This window comes from Chlorocebus sabaeus, chromosome 26, assembly GCF_047675955.1.
Source record: "Chlorocebus sabaeus isolate Y175 chromosome 26, mChlSab1.0.hap1, whole genome shotgun sequence".
Lineage (NCBI taxonomy): Eukaryota > Metazoa > Chordata > Mammalia > Primates > Cercopithecidae > Chlorocebus > Chlorocebus sabaeus.
In genome coordinates this window covers 5,354,137-5,362,446 of record NC_132929.1, presented here as the reverse complement: position 1 = coordinate 5,362,446, position 8,310 = coordinate 5,354,137, and the positions used below count along the sequence as shown (strand labels likewise).

The 8,310-nt window shown below is 52.9% G+C and overlaps 1 pseudogene; it reads left to right on the top strand.

Moving 5' to 3' along the window:
* The first annotated feature begins 427 nt into the window (after positions 1 to 427).
* Positions 428 to 6,752, top strand: LOC140710424 (putative golgin subfamily A member 8I; annotated as a pseudogene).
* The last annotated feature ends 1,558 nt before the right edge of the window (positions 6,753 to 8,310 follow it).

Genomic DNA, 8,310 nt, shown 5'->3' with positions numbered 1-8,310 from the left:
TTTTCTTGCCTATATCTGCTGTGAAGAACCGTACCTGGCCCATAGGTGCTCAGTGAATGTTTATTGAATGAACACACTTTTCTAAATGACAAGCTGGCAGAAGAGGGGGCCTTTCTCAAACTCCATCTCTAGAGGTTTATGTTCTTGTCCTCTCAAGAGATTCCAGATTCAGACTTTGAGTTCTGTGGCTGTGGGCAAAAACCAACAAAGACCCGAATTCTCTGTCCTTGGGCGCTTGAGGAGAGTTGACCAGTTCGTGTTCCCACTGAGTCTGAGAACTCTGCCTTTAAAATCCATTCCTGGCCCCACCTACCGCTTCCTGGTGTGGGGAATAGAGTTGAGGGGCCACCCTCCATCACCTTAATTTGACTCTCCCCACAGAAACAACAGAAGAAACAAGTGGAACATCAGCTGGAAGAAGTAACGTGATTTCTTTGTTTCCTCGCGACATGACTGCTGGGTTTGGGGGGCTCTCAGATGTAGAGGCCCCAGTCTCCTCTCCCCTACTCCCAACCTGGGGAAGAAGGCTCACCCCTCAGATTCCACCCCATCCCCACAGGGTCCCTGATAACCTGATCCCATGGGTGGGCCTGTCCTGGGGCATCGGTGGCTTTCTGGGGGCATGTCTCTTGCTGTGCCATCTCTACCTCCCCCTGGTAAGAGCTCTGTCTTCCTCTTCCTATAGGAAAAGAAAGCAAACAACGAGAAACAGAAAACTGAAAGGGAGCTAGAGGTGAGTGGAGGGTATGAGGTTTTCTCCTGTCCTCCACGGAATGCTTCTTTCCTTCTCTTTCAGCACTTGCTTGGCTTTTCTCCCAAAGGTTCAAATCCAGAGACTGAACATACAGAAAGGGAAACTAAGTACGGACCTGTATCACACGAAACGTTCTCTCAGATACTTTGAAGGTGGGAATCTGGGCACCCTGTCATCCTTCAGCCTGGCACTTTGACAGGTCTTTAGCGGGAGTCCTTTGGGCCCCATCTCAACTCTCTCATTACAGAGGAGTCCAAGGATCTGGCCGACCGCCTGCAATGTTCATTGCAGCGTACAGGAGAGTTAGAGCAGGTGCTCTGTGCTGTCACTGCCACACAGAAGAAGAAGGCGAACCTGGTGAGTCCAACCACCTGCCCCGTCCCCTGGGAGCCCGGCTTCGCAGATAGAGGAGTGAGCCTAAGGGTCCCTTCTGCAGGATGGAGTGTCCTGCCCAGGAGGCAGCATGGCCATGTCTCGCTGCTTTTGTGTGTGGTTGTTAGAGGCAGCCTGGGGCTGAGTCAGCTGCTGTGGATGAGTTGGGGGGGCGCAGTGGGGGGTGAGCACTGGATGCAGAGCTTGGAGGCCAAGTGCCTGCCCTGCCCTTACCTGGCTGTGGTCTTGGCCAAGTCCTAGGTGGGGTATTGGGTACTTGTTCTGTGAAGGTACAGAAGATTACCTTTAGTATGATACCATTTCTGTAGAGAGAGGAAACGTGTGTGTGTGTGCGCACATATTATGATAGTATACGTAAAACATGTCTGCAACCGTTCAAAAAAACTCGGGAGAGAGCAACAGGGTGGCTGGGAGATACTTCCCTTCTGTACCTTCTGAGTTTTGGACTATGCAAAGGTATCATCGTTTCAAAAACTGAACAAAAGATTATTTTTCCCCTTCCTATCTGTGCTTTCAACCCCAGCAAGAAAATGGGCTTAGAGAATCAGATAGACCTGGGTGTTCAAATCCCAGCTCTGCCTAAGTGATGTTAAGCAAGCACTTAACCTCAAATACTCCATGTTTTTTCATCTACACAATAGAGGTCGTCATAGTAACCGTCTCCTATGGTGGTTGTGAGGATTAAATGGGATTGCTAGCATGGTGCCTGGTGAAACACTCCATAAAGGTTCAGACAGTGGTAGTAATAACAGTAATAACAATAGCAATATTATCTGATCTCTCTGGGCCTCTGTTAGGCAGCTGTAAATTCCATCTCATTCCCTATCCCTTCCAACTTTACTGAGTTCTGTTAAAAACCACACCATGGGCTTGGAAATGCCTCGATGTTTACTGACCGAGTTGTATATTGAGCCTAGCCCTAGCTCTTTTAAGGGGCACTGTGTGGAATGGCCCAGGCTCCCCAGATTGAAACTTCTCACTCTTCACCATCCAGTCCTCGAGCCACAGGAAAGCATATATGGAGTGGAAGTTAGAGCGGTCCACACGGGAGCAGGCAATTCTGAAAGCACAGCTGACGCAGGTGAGGTTTTGCAGAGGGAGGGATGTGGAAGGAAGATGACCCCAGGTGGCCAGGAGCAGGTGAGGACCAGTGACAGCCCTTCCTAACTTCTGTGCCCATTCTTGCAGTTGAAGGAGTCGCTCAAACAAGCCCATCTAGAGCGGGGCGAATATGTGCAACATCTGAAAGGAGAGAGGGCTCGGTGGCAGCAGAGGATGAAGAAAATGTCGCAGGAGGTGAGATCTGACCCTTCAGCCCCCTGACCTTAGATGGGTCACGGAATCTTTCTGGGCATCTGTAAAATGGGAACAGTACAGCCAGAGGTGGTCATGGGTCTGGGCTTTGTGGAGGTGGGGGCAGAGAGGGAGATGGCAGCCACCAGCCACCAGCCCCTCTCTCCAGGGCCCTTTCCCCCTGTGCTTTGGGCAGGTTTTCACCTTGAAGAAGGAGAAGAAGGGTGACATGCGTCGGCTAGAGAAGCTGGAGAGGAGCTTCTCCAAACTGAAGAACCGGATGGGTGAGATGGGGCTGGCGTGACCTGGGAGCAGGCCTGGCATCAGAGGGCTGTGAGGGGGGCTTAGAATGCCCCAGGGAGGTGGGTGGATGGAAGGGCTTTGAGGCAGAAGGAAAGAGGTCTGTGCCAGGAGACGGCAAGTCTTGTCATCTCCATGAGCCTCAGTGTCCCCATCAGCACAGAGGGCCCATTGTCAGCCACCCACAGTGCTCTGTATTGAAAGTGGTTGGAAGATTGGCTACCATCCGGGTGCGAGGAATCATTAGCAGTGCGGCCAAGTTTGGGGAGCCTGAGAGGAGCTGTGCACCAAGAGGAGGGGTTTTGTTGTTGGTTTTTGGTTTTGGAGAATACAGAGGCCCTTATTGACCGCTTCCTTTCTCAGCTGAACCCCTGCCCCCGGATCCCCCAGCAGTGTCCCCTGAGGTGGAGCTGCAGCACCTGAGGAAGGAACTAGAAAGAGTGTCAGCAGAGCTCCAGGCCCAGGTGCAAAACCATCAGCATGTAAGTCTCCTGAACCAGGCACAAAAGGAGAGGCTTCGGGAGCAGGAGGAGAGGCTTCAGCAGCTGCCGAGCCACAGAGCGGCTTCGAGGAGCTGGTGCATTGCCCCACCTGGGGAGCCTGCCCTCCTCCCTGGCCCTCCAGGCCTTTGTTTCCCCACCTGTAAAATGGGGCAACATAGCCCTCATGTGAAATGTTACTTCTAAAGGCACCTGTGAGCCAGAGCCCTGCTCTGGTGGCTGTGGGAGAGAGGGGATGATTTTTCTAACCTGCCTCCACCCTTCCCTGTGCCGTGGGAGGCAGACACCAAGTTCTGGGGTCTCCAGTTTCAGTGGGTGGCTGCTGATTGCTTCTCTCTGTCCAGAACAACAAGAGCAAGAGCGCACTGCAATTGGAGCAGCAAATAGAGGAGCTACAGGAGAAGCTGGACGAGGTGAAGGAGACGGTAACCTCCGCCCCATCCAAGAAGGGCTGGGAGGCGGGCACCAGCCTCTGGGGATGGGAGGTGCCAGGCCAGAAGCAGCTCCAGCCTGGGGGAGGTGACCCCACCACCCTCCAGGGCAGTCCTGAGACTGTTTCTTGCTTCCTGCCCTCTGACTTTTAGAGGTGGGTAGCCCTGGGCTCCCTCAGGTCTGGACATCATCATCCCAGCTAGAGGCATAGAGCCCCCCAATCATAGGGGAAGAGATAGTGGGATAAGAGGCTCCTTATGCCAGGCACGGTGGCTCACGCCTATAATCCCAGCACTTTGGGAGGCTGAGGCAGGAGAATTACTTGAGATCGGAGTTCAAGATCAGCCTGGCCAACATTGTAAAACTTCATCTCTACTAAAATTACAAAAAAAAAAAAAAAAATGTAGCCTGGCATGGTGGCTCATGCCTGTAATCCCACCTACTCAGGAGGCTGAGGCCTGAGAATCACTTGAGCTCAGGAGGTGGAGGTTGCAGTGAGCTGAGATTGCACCACTGCACTCCAGCCTGGGCCACAGAGTGACACTCTGTCTCAAAACAAAACAAAAAGGCTCCTTGATTAAAACTGGATTCCAGCCTCGGTTCCACTGGTCACCATTCAAGTACTTTGCATCTCTAAGTCTCTGTTTCTTTAACTTCAAAAGGAAGTTAGCATTTTCCTTACAGAGGTGCTGAGGATTAAATGAGCTAATACATGGAAAGCACTAGGCCTCTAACATGCTTAGCAGATGGCGGCTGGCTCCCACTGCTTTTCCACCAGTCTGTGGCCTACAGTTTAAATGGTGAAGGAGGGTGTGAGATTTGAGGCTGAGGAAGGAGGCATGGTGTTCTAGGAAAGGGAGGCAGTCACTTAGGCCTGGAGCAAGGAGCCAGGGGCCTGGGAAGACGACAGAGCCCCACAGTGCCCTCACTACCTTATTGATGAGCCCAGAATCTGGAAGCCAGCCGCCACATGCCCTCACACCCAGGGTCTTCCTGCAGGTGGAGCTGAAGAGCCAAGAGGCTCAGAGTCTGCAGCAGCAGCCAGACCATTACCTGGGTCACCTGCAGCAGTCCGTGGCCACCTATCAGCAGCAGGTGGCCGCCTATCAGCAGCTGACCTCTGAGAAGGAGGCGCTGCACAGGCAGTTCCTGCAGCAGACCCAGCTAATGAACCAGCTGCAGCAGCAGGAAGCTTGGGGCAAAGCGGTGGCCGAGATGGCCCGCCGAAAGTTACAGGAGACCCAGGGGAGGGAGCGGCTGAGGGCGGGGCCATGAGGGGGATGACCTGGCAAACTCCGTGCCTTCTCACTCTTTCCTGGCCCCTTAGGAGCACCTGGAGGCTGCCAGGCAGCAGAATCAGCAGCTGCAGGACCAACTGAGCCTCATGGCTCTCCCTGGGGAAGGTAGGGGAGACCACTCAGAGGAAGAGGACAGAGCCCCAGGAGGAAGGGGGGACTGTTAGCAGCATAGGATTGAGGAGTTGGAAGAGACCTTTAGAACAGCTGGTCATGATGCCAACCGGGTGCCTGCACTAAGTTCGGCATCAATATGGTGACCTCCTGGGAGCGGGGGGGGCACCAAGTTGCCTAAGGATGGCTGAACTGGCCCAGGTCAGAAAGGGAGCAGGTCAGAACTCCAGCACTGACCGGTAGTGGGACTGTGCCTGGGCAGTATAGCAAGATCTTGGGTCTTAAAAGTAAAAATAAAGAACAGCAGCTCATTCCTCTCTGGGGAGGGGCTGGCTCAGGGTTACCCAGTGAGGGTGGAGGCAGAGTTGGGCCCACAGTACCTCCCTTGTTGGGTTGTCTGAGGAGCCCTCTGGCCACTCCCCACAGGAGATGGAGGAGGACATCTGGACAGTGAGGAGGAGGAGGGACCTCGGCCCATGCGGAGCGTCCCAGAGGACCTGGAGAGCTGGGAGGCCATGGTGAGCCTGACTCCCCCTGCACCCATTTTGCCACCTTCCTCTGTGGTCCCAGCCCCAGGGACTGGAGGCGAGTCTGTGATCGGGGAGCCCCAGCAGGGCCTGCGGACAGTCATGGAGAAGCTGGAGGTGAGTGAGTGCGGGCATGGGCCAAGAAGGGCAGGGGTGGGAAAGGCTGCTACTGAGATGTGACCCCATTATTTTGGCTCCAGGGCAGCCTTACGGACCTCCTGGAGGAGAAGACAGACCTGAGAGAGCGTGTGGAGAAACTAGAAGCTCAATTCATCCACTACTGGAGGGAGAGATGCCATCAGTGAGTGGGAGGTCAGGGCACGGCAGGGGGAGCTGCAGGCCCTCAGAGGGGCCCCAGCGTCTGAGCCCTGTCCTCCCGCAGGAAAATTCGTCACCTTATAAATGAGCCGGGAGGCAGTGTTAAAGATGCAGCACGGGGAGGACATCATCAGGCTGGCCCAGGACAGGGAGGAGAGGAAGGTAGGGTGTGCAACATCTCTGCGGGGGTGGGGTGGGGGTGGGCGTGAGGCTGGGTGCTGGCAGCGGTGTGAAGGCCGAGCACCCCTCCCTCCAGGTGACGCTGCTGGCGCTGCAGAAGATGGTGTTGCGGCTTGTGCTGACCACAACAGCGAGCACAGCAAACTCCTGACCTCTTCCCAGAGCCCTGTTGAGGAGCCCGGTCCAGGAGCCCCAGCCCCCCAGGAGACTGGGGATGCCCACAGGCATGGCGGTGAGTAGAGCCCTCAGGCGGGGCGGGCAGGCAGGAGCGGGGTGGGTGGGGGGACGGGCGGGGCTTGCACTGTGCTCAGATCCCCCATTCACTGTCTCCAAATTCCCAACTCACTCTCTCCAAAGATCTTTGTGAGGTGAGCCTCACCGACAGCGAGGAGCCAGCACACGGAGAGGCCACGGAGGGATCTCCCCACAGCAACCCTACTGCACAGACCATCAGGCAGGAGCACCAGGAGCACCCAGGCTTGGGCAGCAACCGCTCTGTGCCCTTCTTTTGCTGGGCTTGGCTGCTGAGAAGGAGGAGATAAACATCACCATCATCAAAGAGCTGCTCAAGACCTTTTTAAAAAAGAAAGTGACGGGGTTAATCTCCTACACAATTCATTTCCTTCATTTGAATGATTATTTGTGTTTCTAATTTATAGTTAAGTTTATTTGTAAAAAGTTAAAAAAGGTGGGTCTCTGCCTTTCACTGAGGTTCACTCTGGCATCCTTTAGCATTTTTCTGTTTTAATTTCATAATTGTAAGTCATTAGCATGTATATTGAGTTTGCCGTTACGTGGTGGGAGTTCAAACACACAAAGACCCACTGTTTGCACAAAACTGTTCTCACTGGTTTGGAATATGCTGCCTTGCTTTTTCAATGTTATTGCAGCATGTATGTTCATTACAGAATTCAGATAAAATTTGCTTATGTTCTGCTATTGTTTGATCTAATCTTAATCACAGTGAGCTCTTCATTAGCTCAATATGTGGTTTACCTCCAAGTGTCACTGTTGATTACTTTGTAATATGCCACCGTGAGTGTCTGGATGGAGGGAGGAGGGAAGCAAAGAACAAAAGGGACTAAGATGGCGTATTTCCGGGTTCTTCATCACCAACTTTCCTGCGCCCAGGGGAAGACACAGGTCAACTGCGCAGGTGCAACCTGATGTCTGACCAAGGAAACGGAAACCTACCTGGCCACACCTACCACAGGGCCCGACCCGCCCATGTCCGGCCTACTGCCTTCCCACTGCCAGGCCCAAGACATAAAGCTGCTCCGGGCAGACAGGCAGCACGAACTTTCTCGGCCCCTCCTCATATGCTGACCCAGGAACTTCGCCCCAGAACGCTGGAGCGACTTCCTTGGCCTCCACCGCCGGAGACCCGTGAACTTCGCCCTTTCTTCTTTTACATTGGCTAGCTAATAAAAGTTTCTTTTTACTTTGCCTACTTGCCTTTTCTCTGGCGCCTGCTGTGGTGGTCGCACAAAACAAATCAGTGAGTACTGACATTAGAGTTGTTTAAAGTCCGAGAACTGGAAACAGCCTTTCCCCCATTTTCTGTGTACTGGTGATGGGAGTAATAACGTTTTGGGGGAGCTTTTTAAATCTCACAGAAGAGGACAGTGGCCTGCTCCCGCAGGTATGTGCGGGATACAGTGTGTTTCCTTTGTTCCGGTGCCAAGAGTGAGCGCTGTACTATGGCAGTTCCCTTAGGATTTGTGTGCGCTCTGGGCTCACGAAGATATTGCAGCACGAGCTGCAGCAGTTGTACTCTTTACCTGTCACCTAAAAAGGGATTATTTCTGAGGAATGAAAGGCTCCCATCATTGACTGTGGATGTGGAAAACATTTCCTAGCTTAGAGAATTTGTATCTGTAATACATTTGAAAATCAGAGTTCATGTTACCTGTTTTAATCACATGACTACATGTCCCAGTTCACAAAAGGGTGCTGGCTGGCATTCTTCTTAATGTATTTAGTAAAGATCATAAGAAATCGTTTGAGTTTAAATGTCCCTGGAACAGGCATACAGGCTCTAGTCAAGAATGAATTAAAGGAAAGCCGTGTGACACCTGGCATTCTTCTCTGTTCACGGAGCTTCTTTGAGGCTTGAAGATTGATTTTACCATCTAGACCTCCTGGCTAATACCTATTCTTCAAACACCTTGGTTACTCATAGGAATTTACTTCTTTTCCTTGAA